Source organism: Artemia sp. Qi Xiang Cuo, chromosome 7 (assembly GCF_049724085.1).
Source record: "Artemia sp. Qi Xiang Cuo chromosome 7, ASM4972408v1, whole genome shotgun sequence".
Classification (NCBI taxonomy): Eukaryota; Metazoa; Arthropoda; class Branchiopoda; order Anostraca; family Artemiidae; genus Artemia; species Artemia sp. Qi Xiang Cuo.
In genome coordinates this window covers 4063787-4077645 of record NC_142800.1, presented here as the reverse complement: position 1 = coordinate 4077645, position 13859 = coordinate 4063787, and positions in this window count along the sequence as shown.

Here is a 13859-nt window from a genome sequence, read left to right as displayed (position 1 = left end):
AATCTAGAATAAATGTGGGATGCTGGAATGTAAGATCCGTCAAACTAGAAACCACGCAAGTTTTTCTTGTCCATGAGATGGAGAAGTACAACATAGACATACTTTGCATATCCGAGACCAGAATTTCCGGTTCTGGCTCCATAGTTATTACGGCTCCTGAAACGCTACATCCGTTCCATTTTTTCTAGTCCGGAGTAGAGGATAATTCGGGACTCCACGGAGTTGGTTTCATCATGAACCAAAGAACCAGAAATGCTCTCCTAGAATGGGAACCAGTCTCCTGTAGACTTGCCAGAATCAGACTAAAAGGAAACTCCGCAAATGTATCGATAATTTCTACCTATGCCCCCACCCGTGACGCTGCTGATACGACCAAGGATGATTTCTACGGTGAGCTGCAGCAACTGTCTTCTTCTGTTGCCGCACGTGATTACTTGATTGTTGCTGGGGACTTCAACGCAAGAGTTGGTCCGTCTGACCAAACCACGAGAATGTCCTGGGAAAATTTGGACAAGGTCACAGATGCGAGAATGGGCAAAGGTTGGGAAACTACGCCTTGATGAACCACCTTGTTGTCACCAATACCATATTTCAGCACAAACCTAGCCACCTTTTAACTTGGCATTCAAATGACGGTGTCACTAAGGCTCAAATAGACTTCATTCTCGTACGCCAGCGCTGGAGAAGCTCCGTACAGGACTCTCGCTCTTACAACGGCGCGGACACAGGCTCGCAGTCTGGGTCTGACAACAGGCTTGTTGCTGCAAAAATGTTGCTAAGTCTTGCAACTCGGAGAAAAAACAAGCCCAAGGCCGGATTCGACATTGGCAAGCTCCAAGACAAAGAAGTTTGGCAGGCCCTCAATTTGGAACTGACTAACCAATTTAACGCCCTCAGTTCTGATGAAAACCCAACCCCCGAGAAGAGATGGGAGACCTTTAAAACGGTAATGACAGAGACTGCCGATGAGATCCTCGGCCGACCAAAAATAAAACGACAGCACTGGATTACCGCTAGGACCCTGTCAATAGTCGGTGAGCGAAGACAAAAGATGAGCGGCCCTAAAGAAGAAACAAAAGAGCTGCGCAGACAGGTAAAACGCTCTGTTCGTCTGGACTGCCACCAAATGTGGGAAGATGCTGCCGTGTCGTTAGAGAAAGCAGCACGCTCACATGATACCCGCAAGCTTTACCAGATCCTGAAAGAATCCGTTGGTAAGAAAGTTGCTGTCTCAGAAATAGTCAAAGACAGATCAGGAAAAATCATCAGTTGTCAGAAGGAGCGCTTAGCAAGATGAAAGGATCACTTTCAGATCCTACTAAATCCATCCCCATCATCTGCTCCTGATGCTTTCCCACCTGCCGTTTCTAAAGAACCCTACGATGTCAAGCTGGATACACCAACCAGAGCCGAAATACTAAAAGCGATCAAGACCCTGAAGAACCACAAAGCCCTAGGTGAAGACGGCCTCCCCCCGGAAGTGTACAAACAATGCCCTGAGGTCACTGCTGAACAGCTCCATGGCATTCTCGAAGAAGTGTGGAGGACCAATTCTTTCCCAAAAGATTGGAAGACATCATTCATTCTCCCTTTCTATAAGAAAGGAGATAGAACCAAATGCAAAAATTACCGCGGAATAAGTCTTATAGACATTGCGGTCAAAATATTCAGGATCATACTCTTGAACCGCTTCAAAGGGGCAAGGGAGGAAAGAACCTGAGGAAATCAAGCCGGTTTTCGAACGGGTAGAGGCTGTACTGACAATATCTTCGTTTTTCGCCTCATTATCTAGCAGTTTGAAAGGAACAATCTACCCCTGATTTTGATGTTCCTGGACTTCATGGCCGCCTTTGACTCTGTCACTCGCCAGAAACTTTGGAAGATCCTAGAGAATGACGGAATGCCGTTGAAGTTTGTTGAACTGATGAAGGTATACTATGACGCGTCAGTGAGCCGAGTTCGAGTCTATGGCGAAGAAACAAAAGAATTCCTGGTTGAGTTCGGAGTAAAACAAGTTTGCGTCCTTTCTCCGACTCTGTTCAATTATTGGGTCAATTGGGTGCTTGAAAATGCACTGTCATCCTATCCAAGAGTTCAGACCGGACAGAATCTTTCACTGACTGACCTCGATTATGCGGATGATGTTGGCCTCCTGTCAGACCCCGTAGAAGCTCAAAACATGCTTGATAACGTGGTGGCCTGGGGAGACCTGATCGGCTTGAAAGTCAGCACAGAGAAAACGAAATTCATGGCTATTAACCACGACACAGGACCATTCACACTAACTGTCAATCAAGTTCAGCTGGAAAAAGTCAACCGTTTCACATACCTAGGCTCCCAGATCTGTATTGACGGATCTTCCGACGCTGATATCCAACAGAGAATACAGAAAGTGCAGACAGTCTTTGCCTCCCTTCGGAAACCCTTATGGAATCGCCGCGAAGTCAGTGTCCGAACGAAAGTTCGAATCTACATGGCACTAGTCCGCACCGTTCTCCTTTACGGATGCGAAACATGGTCGGTAAAACTACAGCATCAGAACACACTGAAGGTGTTTGAGCATACCTGTCTGCTAAGAATTCTCAGAATACAGCTGCGTGACCGTATCTCCAACGTGGATCTACGTTGAATGTGCAATATTCAGAAAGATGTTGCGCTCACTATTAAAAAACACGGTTTGAAATGGTTGGGCCATGTATTACGGAAGCTGCCAGAGTACCTGCCTCGCCAAATACTTCTAGTCGAGCCTAATAGCTCCTGGAAGAGACGCCAAGGAGGACAGAGGAAGAACTGGTGGAACCTGGCCAAATCAGACCTTGAACCTATTGGGGGATTCAGAAAGTTCGGACACAGATGGTCAACTCAGTGGCTCACTTTTGCAGAGCAGCTGGCAGAAGATCGCTCAACATGGTCCAAGAAGGTCTCCAAGATCATCAATGCCGGGCGAGGTGGAAACGCCTGATTCCCGCCACAAGTACAAGTACAAGTAAGGAGGAGGATCAGGATATGGAGGGACAAGGGTAAGCTTCCATAAGTTTTGGAATAAAATGGCATTTCTAGGTTATTATTGAGTGAGAGTGAGGGTTCGGCATATCTGATCTTTGAACTATTTAAAAAAAAACCTCCTATATAAACCTTATATGCCCCTAGGGTACAACTTAAAACACTTGCCCCGGCTTTTGGGGGTTGTGTCGACCCTGGAGTTTTTGTTATCTGATTTTGAACTTATTAAAAAAAAATAGCTATCTCAAAAACTCAATCGGATAGATTTGGGGGAAAGAGGGCAGTGGGGCTAGTTCCTCTCCAGTTCCTTTTGACTCTTAAAGCAGGAATTAGAACTTTCAATTTCCAATCGAATGAGTCACCTCCGAAGTTTATACGACCACCCAATCCATAAAAACCTAATTTGCCTCCGGAGCATGATTTACACCCCCTGCCCCCGGGTTCTGGGGGGTTGTGCAAACCTCGGAATTTTTGTTATATGATGTTTGGTCTATTTTAAAAAAATGACTATCTCAAAATTTTTATCAGAAGCATTTAGGGAAAAGAAGGTAAGTGAGGGGGGGGCGGCTAGTTGCCATACATCACTTTTGACCTTAAAAAGGGAACTGAAACTTTCAATTTTCAATCATTTGAGCCCCCTTCGGAGCTTATACGACCACCTCTTCCATAAAAACCTTATATGCCCCCAGTGCATAAGTTACAACCGTTCCCCGGAGCTCTGGGGGTTATCTCTGGGGGCTGGGATGTATTTGGGGAAAAGAGAGTGGGTTGGGGGTAAATGCCCTCCGATCACTTTCGACTCTCAAGAAGGGAACTAGAACTTTCAATTTTTAATCAAATGAGCCCTCTCTGAAGTTTATACGACCACCCCTTCCAAAAAACTTCATATGCCCCCGGGGCATAACTTACAACACATTCCCCCGGGCTATGGGGGAGGGGGCTGTGTAAATACCGGAGTTTTTGTTATCTGATATTTGAACTAGTTTTGACAAAATAGCTATCTCAAAATTTTTATCTGATGCTGTTGGGGAAAAAAAGGCTTGGGGGGATAGTTGTCGTCTGATATTTGACTCTTAAAAAGGAACTCCAATTTCCAATCAAATGAATCCCCTCTGAAGTTTGTACGAGCAGCCCTTCCATAAGAGCCATATATGCCTCCAGGGTAGAACTTACAATGCCTGTTACCGGGCTCTGGATGGTTGGTTGTGTTGACTTCAGAGTTTTTGATGTTCGATCTTTGAGCTATCTTTAAAATAATGGCTATCTCAAAATTTTTATCAGATACATTTGGGAAAAAGGGCGTGGGGGGGGGGGGGGCTATTGTCCCTTCGATCACTGTTGACTCTTAAAAGGGGCACTAGAACTTCCAATTTCCGTTCGAATGAGTCCCCTCCAAAACTCATACGACCACCCCTTCCATATGAAGTGCCTCTGGGAAAAAAACAAGATAAAATATTGGATCCTTACGGCCTTTACGACAGGCAACGCTTTAGCGTCGCCTCTGATCAGGAACATACACATGCCTTTTTTTGTCTTTTTTTTTGGGGGGGGGGACAAATCCTTCAAATCCCTTATTCTGTGAGAAGTATCAGAAAAGTATGGAAAAGTAAACAAAATAGTGAGACTTTTTTTTTGGGGGGGGGGGGTCCCAGGGGCCACCCCCCACGCGTACGTGCCAGCCTCTGATCATTACTTTTTTTCAAAAGCTTTGAAATTTAACAACAGTAAAACCTCAATATTCAATAAAAAATAAAAAAATATGTTTCAGCAGCTCAAAGCTCTGGAATGCATTGTTCTTTTGTCACTTTGAAGCATGAGCGATTTTATTTTAGAGATCGAAATGATCACAGTTAATTTACCCTGAAACTGTCATTTTCAGTAACCTGAAAATGAAATTAGACTGTTTGACTTGTTAAGCGGAAACTTCCGCAACCATCTATATCTTTAAAAATTGAGAATAATCAGGAGTTCAATATTTGATGGAAAAAATTTCCGAATGTTGCAGTTTTTGGTTCTCGGGGGAGCCAAACTAAAAAAAAGTTAAACCTGAATTTTACTCCACATCAAATATGACACAAAAGCTAAAAAAAAATATGGCGCTAAAAGATTGTAACTTCCCTGAAACTCAAATTGTTTCTTAATGTTTAAAATCTTACGGACCAAAGGCGTTGTCAAATTTAACTAGTTAATTGTGCTTAGGAATGTTGATGTCCTTAGTACTTCAAATATTTGAACACTAGCTCACCAATTTAAGTTTTTGATGAAGTGATGGAAAGACAGCGATTTCGTTTTCTTTTCGTTCGCGTATAGTTTCCGACGTTAAGTTTAAGCTCCAGATTGGGTATTCAAAAATCGTTCCTAACAGGAGTAAACATAACCGTAAAGCACTCGTGAAACTGCACTCCAGACTGGGTATTCAAAAGCTCCAGATTGGGTATATTACTCGACCTACTGCGACCACTCCGTCCTACCTTTATCTGGTTTGTTTCAAATTTTTCCTCAAAAAAGACATCCCAGCTCTCCGCTCAGTCTGTTTTTGGTATTTGAAATTTTTACTTTATTTACCACATTGTTATAAGAATAGAAAAATTGAGCAGAATTTTAATGCTCCACAAATAACGGCAAAACTGGCTCTGTTGCATGAGAAGTGTTTCGAGTCTGCTATTTCAAAGTTTGAGCCATTTCATGGTCTTTTGCCATGTTTTGTTCTAGTGGATTGTTTTTTGTTTTGATTTTTTTCTCTGTTTTTCTTGTAATTCACTACTACACTTTTGTCTTCCTGTTTATAGTTGGTTAAAAATAAACTACAATTAAAGTTGAACCAGAGCGAAAGGTTTATATTACTTTGAAATAGGTACAATTGAAAAAGACAAGGATTAAAAAAAAAAATACAGGTATAAAATTTTACAGGAAATTTTACTGAAAATTTTACTTATTCAAGCAAGTTTAACTGAAATAGCTATTTTGTGTTCAACATTAATACATTATTCTTAAGTTCGTCAGATAAAAGGAACATCTGTAGGATATACTACAACAGACATTTGAAGGTCACAAGAACATTATCACGTAATAGAGCGGAAAAACCCATACCACCTCTTGTTTACCTACACTGACTACCACTCAATTCCTCACTCTTTACACTAAATTTTGACTTTTTGTTCCAATTCTTAAAGAACAGCTGCTCAATAAGAGGGCCATTGGAATGGGACAAGATTTATTTTAAACCCCGATAAAATGATCTAGATTCAGTGACGATAGACAATAGAGGTTTGGCCGACAAGTAGAAATTTTCAGAGCAAAAAAACAGAACATTTCAAACTAGAGAGAAAAATTGCAGAGCTAGAAAATTCATATCTAAATTAAAAAGAAAAATATTGTTGCAGAGCCTGGTCAAAAACAAGAAAAGAAATTTTGAGATTAAAAAAAAAACAGAAAATAATTTTGATTGCCGTCACAGTTCTTTGTAAACCCGTCAAAAAGTTTGTCAACTCAGAGATATATAGAAAATAACAATTCTTCCTGAGAATGAACGTAAACAAAGAAAGCTAGGCAATAGTGATGTGCCAAAGACAAATCAAACAGTTCGCGTAAGTAAGGAGCGACTCGGCCCAATAGTGCCCGAAACTCTGAGAAACGAAATTCTGATAACGACTGATAAATTAAAAGAATTGACTTTTTATGCTGGTTCCTGTTATATACAGTTCTTTAAGTTTGATATTGTCCATTAAAAGCTACGAGCCGTATCCAGGATTTTTTTTCGGGGGTGTTTTACACAAAGATTTTCTTAGGGGGAGGGTAAACAATCTGAAACGAAATGCTAAAAAACGGACTTTTGATAGCAGTAGGTACATCAAAAGGATTAGCTTGTAATGTTGATTTCAAATACATAGGATTCATTAATTTTAATATTACCCATTAAAAGTTATGAGCCTGAGAAAGATTCCCTTATTTTCGAAAAAGGGGGGAAACATCTTCGAAAGAAATTTTCAGAGAAGAAAACAGAACATTTCAAACTAGAAAAAAAAATGCAGAGCTAGAAAATTCATATCTAAATTAAAAACAAAAATATAGTTGCAGAGCTTGGTCAAAAACAAGAAAAGAAATTTTGAGATTAAAAAAAAGGAAAATAATTTTGACGAGCTAAAATAATTTTTAACGGCGTCACAGTTCTGGGTAAAAGTTTGTCAACTGAGAAAGAAATAGAAAATGACAACTGTTCCTGAGAATGCGATAGGCACGTGCCAAAGACAAATCAAACAGTTCGCGTAAGTAAGGAGTGACTCGGCCCAATAGTACCGAAACTTGAGAAACGAAATTCTGATAACAACTGATACATTAAAAGAATTGGCTTTTTATGCTGGTTCCTGTTATATTATGCCTTAGAAGATTTGCCTGATTTTCGAAAAGAGGGGAAGCACCCCCAAAAGTCAAGCAATCTTAATAAAAGTCAGAACATCAAATTCAGTATATCAGAGAACTCTACTTTAAAGGTTTCAAGCTTATATCTATAAAATTGATATTTTGTATTTTTTTTTTCAGAAGAATAATCACTGATGCGTGTTTTTACTTGTTTTTGTTTTTTTCCTTAGAGGTGATCGCATCAAATCGTTAGTCCTAGAAGATCGGCAGAGGGCTCATTCGAGGGGATATCAAAAGTTTTAGCAGCATTTTTGAATTACCAACAGATTGGAAGGCAACTACCTCCCCTCCCGCACCCTTCACTACCCCCAAAGACATCCGATCAAAATTGCAAGATAACTAATTGATTTAACATAGTTGAACGGTCCAATAACTACACCTTTGCGGATGACATGCCCCTCACATCCCCTCGGGAAAGGGTTGTAAGTTACGCAATTTGTAATTTGAAAAAAAAACTGTTTTTCAACTGAACTTAAGGAGTAAAATTAAAACTTAAAAACAACAGAAATTTTTCCATATACGAGGGGGGCTGCCACTTTCTCGACCCTCACTCTTCACGCTAAAATTTAACTTTTTGTCACAATTCTTTAAGTAAGACAGCTTAAACACAAGGGCCGTTTAATTTGAACGAGAAGTATTTTAAAGAACTTTAAGACTTTAGCGAAAAAAGCGAGGGTTGAGGAAGGGGCTGCCCCCTCACATACGGAATAATTTTTGTTCGTTGTATGTTTTAATATTACTCCTTACTTCCAGTTGAAAACTTGTTTTTTTTTTATTTAATAAAGAATCTTAACGTGAATAGGAAACTTGAAAAGACAGTGAAACAGGAGATAAAGAGAAACCAACTAACGGACTACAGTATCCGCATAAAGGAGAGGTAAGAGATGCAGTGGATAGACTACTACAAAAACTATACAGGCTTTAGTGACAACAACACATGGAGGGCTGTGTAATACCTCAGTATGTGTCAGTATAGATTTTTAACTAGAAAGTTTATTTTTCCAATTAAAAATTCAGTTGCAAAGCAAAACAAAAGATTATTCTAACTAGACAAAAGTTAGAGACCTAAATGCGCGAATTTCCTAAAATATATTGTAACCAGGTCTCTGCTACTCCTATGCCTAGAAATTCCCAGAGGTGACCCCATCTAATCAATAGTCCTAGAAGATCGACAGAGTTCATTCGAATGGATATAAAAAGTCCTAGTACCATTTTTGAGTAACCAAAAAGATCGGTAGGCAACTAGCCCTCCTCCCAAGCCCCTATTTTCCCCAAGACATCCGATCAAAAATTTGACTACCGTATCCGCAAAAACATGGACGTAAGAGGTGTAGTTGATATTACAGAAACCATACAAGTTGAAACGACAACAAACCATGGTGGGCTAGTTACTACACCAGTACCTGTCAGTATAAATTTTGAACTAGAAAGTTTATTTTTTCAATTCAAAATTTATTTGTAAAGCAAAAAATGGGAGCTAAGCGGGTCAATACCCTAAAATATATTATAATCGGGTCTCTGCTGCTCCTATGCCCAGAAATTCAGCAGAAAGTTCAACTAGTATTATTAGTCGAGAAACGATGTTATTCTATAAACAAACGAAAAATTTTGCTACTCTTAAAAAACTTACTGGACGGTAAATTTATGACTTTTATTTAGGCCAAATCCGTTATACGTATATTTCTACACGAAATAAAATAAATATAAAACTAGGTAAACTTTCAATTTTGACAGTGAATTAAAAAAAAAAAAAAAATGCTAACGAATTGCTGAATATTTCGGTTTCACATCTGAAAGCCTTTGTGAACGAAAAAAGACAGAGAAAAAAAAAAAATAATTAACTAATTAACTAAATAATTAATAATTAACTAAATAATTAACATGCTATAAAATCATACGGGAAGATGAGAAGAGGAGGAGAATTTGGAGCATTTGGAGCATTGTCTGAGTCGTTGTCAAGGTCTTTTGGGGGTACGGGAAAATTTATTTGGGAATGATAAAGTGCTGCTTCCTGATGCCGTGAAAAGTACATCGTCACAATTTATTTGTCTAGAGGGAAGATATCTTGATGAGTATTTTGCAAATAGAAGAGAGTAGTTTTTATTTTTTCTTTATTATTGTGAGGAGTGCTGTAATTTGTTAATCTTGTATGTTATTTATGTACATGGCCACATTTTTGCTTGAAATACATGTTATTTTATCTTATTGCCTCCCTTTTTTCTTTAAGCAATGAATGGTTTATTAGAAATTCAAAGATATGGCAAATACGACTGTTTAATATATCTTTAAAACTGATGTATGTTGTCAGGGGTTTTCGCAAAGAACTCTGTCCTCAAATAATACCTTAAAGCAGCGGTATTTTGCATCCCACGCTCTCAACAAAAGCGCAAACCTTGAGTCATCATATCCTGAAAAGCAGCTTGCAACTCAAATACCTGTAAGTTCCAATTTCTAGTCATTTAGAAGAGATAATCTAAGGTGGTGGAACTCCTTCCTAACCGTAATTTTTGAGAATTTCTCTCCTTTGAGAGAATTTCTCTCCTTTTTGAGAACCAGAGAACAAAATCCTGGTCTTGGTGTAAAGAAATGGGTCATATCCATGAAATGTTTACAAAAATAGCTCTTAATAGGACTTTTTACAATTTTTCAGGTTCATAGCTTTTCATGGGTAAAATTAAATTTAATACATTTTGTTCACAGAATCAGGATTTAAAGGGTTTTAGAACTCAAATTGAGAATCTCGAGGATTGAATCATTCGAATTGAAACAAAGCTGGATGAATTTTGATCAGGAGTCCCTATTCGACAGCCTTGTGTTTCATGGGGCCAAACAGTTACCCAGTGTGGAAAGTCGCACGGCAATACTTCAAATTCTGAACAGCAAAATGTCTCTGACTGAACTCTCGCCTTCTGATCTAATCAATGTGTACCGTTTCTGCCTGAATAATCAGGCCCCACAGACTGAAGAAAGTTCTACTAGAGCTGCTTCGATCATTGTTAAATTTCGAAGCAAAGATGTAGCCCGAAAAGTGTTGAAAGCTAAAGCTAGACTTGCATCTACTGGTATTTTTATATCGGAGTCCCTAACAAAGCGTCACTGGGACATTTTGAATGCGGCTGAAGACATGTACGGTCAGCGTAATGCGTGGTCAGATCAGGGTCAGATATTGGCAAAGTCTAGTGTAGGGTCAGCAATAAGGAAACTAAGGTCTATTGCTGATTGCATTTAGTATTAGAAGTTATGATTTTTTTTTTATTCTTCTGTCTCTATTTAATTTTCATTTTTTGTCCCTTTGTGTTCCTGCTTTTTTTTTTTTTTGGTTTGTGTTTGTTATTAGTAAGGAATGACTGAGTTTGAAGTCGGGAAAATTAACATCGAGGATTATCTATCTAGAGGAGTTGGCCATGATGATGATTTCCCGGTAACCCAGTTGAAGCCGAAAAGAAATAGTATTTATCTGCGTGCGCCTTATGAATTGCCGCCATTTCCGGAAAACCAATGTCTGCGTTTAAGCTTGTGGAATGTCCATGATACATCAAGCTACTTAGATATTCTTCAATTATTAGAAGATTTGTCTTCCCATTTTGAGGTTGTAGGGCTATGTGAAACGTTTTTGTGCGAAAACCAGTCTCTTTCGCTTTATGCATTTCCAGGGTACAACCTACATGTGAAGAATCCTGCTTCGTTGGGCCGTGGTGGCATTGCGCTCTTGTTGAAGGATGGGATGAGGAGTGGCATAAGGGATGATCTTAGTATATGGAGAGAAGGCAAGGTGGAATTTTTTCAGTAGAAGTAGACTTTAATAATAAAAAAAATATAATTAATATGTTGTATAGGCCGCCCAGCACTCACTTGTGTAAGTTTACAGATGGATTTAATGAGCTCCTAGAAAAAGTCCTAAATGGTGTTAGTCATATAATGAGTAATTTTAACTTTAACTCGTTGAATCCTTTAATTAAAAATGACGATTTTTCAAATTGGATGATACCAAATGATTTATATCCGCTTGTGAATATTCCGACGAGAATTACAAGTCAATCTGCAACGATCATCGAAATGTCTTTGTTCGTTCAGTTGATTTGAACCGAAGTTTTTCTGATGTGATGTTTCCTGGGTATGATCATCTTCCACTGTCAGTCGCTATTAGTTGTGATGTAAACGAATCTGAAAAAAGAAACTAAATATTTGGCTTATGAAAAAAGAAATTCTTCAAAGGTTCTCAGAAGAAGTAAGTGCAATAGACTGGAGCCCAGTGTTCGATTAGAAGGAATGCCCTATGGAATCCTTGAATCACCTTATGGAAGTTATTACCCCTTATCTATGACAGAACATATCTAGTAAAAGGCATTGAATATAATAATTCTGTTCGCCATAGACCACTGATTTTAGTGGCTATAATTGTGCTAAAAGAATTAAGAAATCGGCTCTATGAATAATATGTCTGATTCATAAAGTGATGAATCATTTATTTTATTTACACAGCAAAGGGGTCTGGCGAATAAAATAAGGAGAAACGCAATGTCCAATTATTACGGCAATAAGCTGGAGGAAAGTAAAGAAAATATGAGAAAAACATGAAATGTTTTAAATGAGATCATGGGTGGCAAGGGAAAAGATACCACGGCAAATATTCATTTGGATGGTTGCAACCGTGATGATACAACTGGAATTGTAAACAAGTTTGCAAGTTGTTTGTTGAATTTTGGTTCTAAAGTTTAAACTAGTTTTACTGACAAGTTTAATTAAATACAGTGCAATACTATCAGTGATGTCCGTGGTAAAACATTAAACATGGAATTCCAGCCGTGCACGTATGAAGAAGTAGAGAAAGCGGTACAGTCACTTAAGTCTAATTATGCTGGTGTTAATGGTTTGTCCCTGTGAGCTCTTAAAGTGATTTTAGGATATATTCTTAACTGTCTAATGTTTATCATCAACCTTTCTCTAGGAAAGGGAAGTTTCCCGGAGCAGCTTAAGGTAGTGATGGTCATTCTCCTACATAAAGGCAGTCGCAAAGCAGATATTTAAAACTGAAGACCCATATCAATTCTACCTATATTTTCAAAGATACTGGAGAATGTGGTGAATAAACGACTCTATGATTTCCTTCAGACTAATAGTCCAGACTACAGACTACTAGTCCTTCAGACTAGTAGTCTGTTGAGCCAGACACAGTTGGGGTTCCGTAACGGTCACTCCACGACACACGCCTTGCAGCACCTGGTTCAAAGTGTAAACTGTTCACTAGACTCAGGTGTCATACCTGTGTGTATTTTCATTGACATCAGAAAAGCCTTTGACACGGTTGATTTGAAAGTCCTGGTTTACTGAGTGAGAAATCTTGGATTCAAAGGAATTTGTCTAAGACTACGTGAGAGTTATTTTTATTATTGGTCTCTCAAAATGTTGTTAAAATGAGGTAGTATCTTTTTCTTTTCCTGTGAAATGTGGTGTGCCACAGGGTTTTTTACTCGACCCCTTATTTTGTCTAGTATATGTGGAAACGATCCATTTTTCTCTGCAAGATGTATTACTTCCTTTGTTGATGACACTGCGCTAATAGTATTTACAAAATCAGTTGACGATTTAATAGAAAAAGCTAATAATGCCCTGAAAAGACTGGAGGTATTTATGAGTTTAAGTATGCTATGTGTTAATGTAAAGAAGACGTTTTTACTGAAGTTCTGTAGAGTGGGTGAGTCTATTGATGTAAGCGGTAAAGTCTTAATGAGTAGAAAGCCTGTTGTTCAAGTAAATTCACTGCGGTATCTTGGTTTCTTCATTGATTCTAATCTTACGTGGAAACTTCACAGTGATATCATTTCAGCAAAATTTGCACGTGGAGTAGGATTACTTAGAAGAGTGAAGCATGTTCTGCCTCAGAGTACTCTTCGTACGATATATTATGCAATCATTCACCCGTAGGCCTGTATATCATATGGATGTGTCGTGAGGAGCAGCAACTTTGATATGAACTGCAAGCGTGTGCAAGTGTTACAGAATAAAGCAGCAAAAATAATTGGGAAGAATACACAAAATGTGAAAGACAACAGTGCATGTTTTAAATATCTAAGGCTGCTTAATGTTGGGCAGATAAGAGACTACCCAGCCGCGATATTTGTTTATAATTGTGTGAATAATCTAGTCCCGCTAATTTTTAAGGAGTTCTACCGTTTCAACAGTGATTTTCGTGATTACGATTTGAAAAGCTGTTATAATTTGGTTGTGGAGCTTAAAAATAGTGTGAGATCAGATTTTACTTTAAAGTATCCTGATCCTTCTGTTTAGAATTCACTTCCTGTGAGCATTAGGGCGGCTGAACAACTTCCTCAATTTAAAAATAGATTAAATGAGTATTTTTGGGTGAATTAGTTGTTAATTGTTTTTATTAGTTGTTTAAGGTTTTTTTTTTGGGGGGGGGGAGTGAGTGGAAAGGC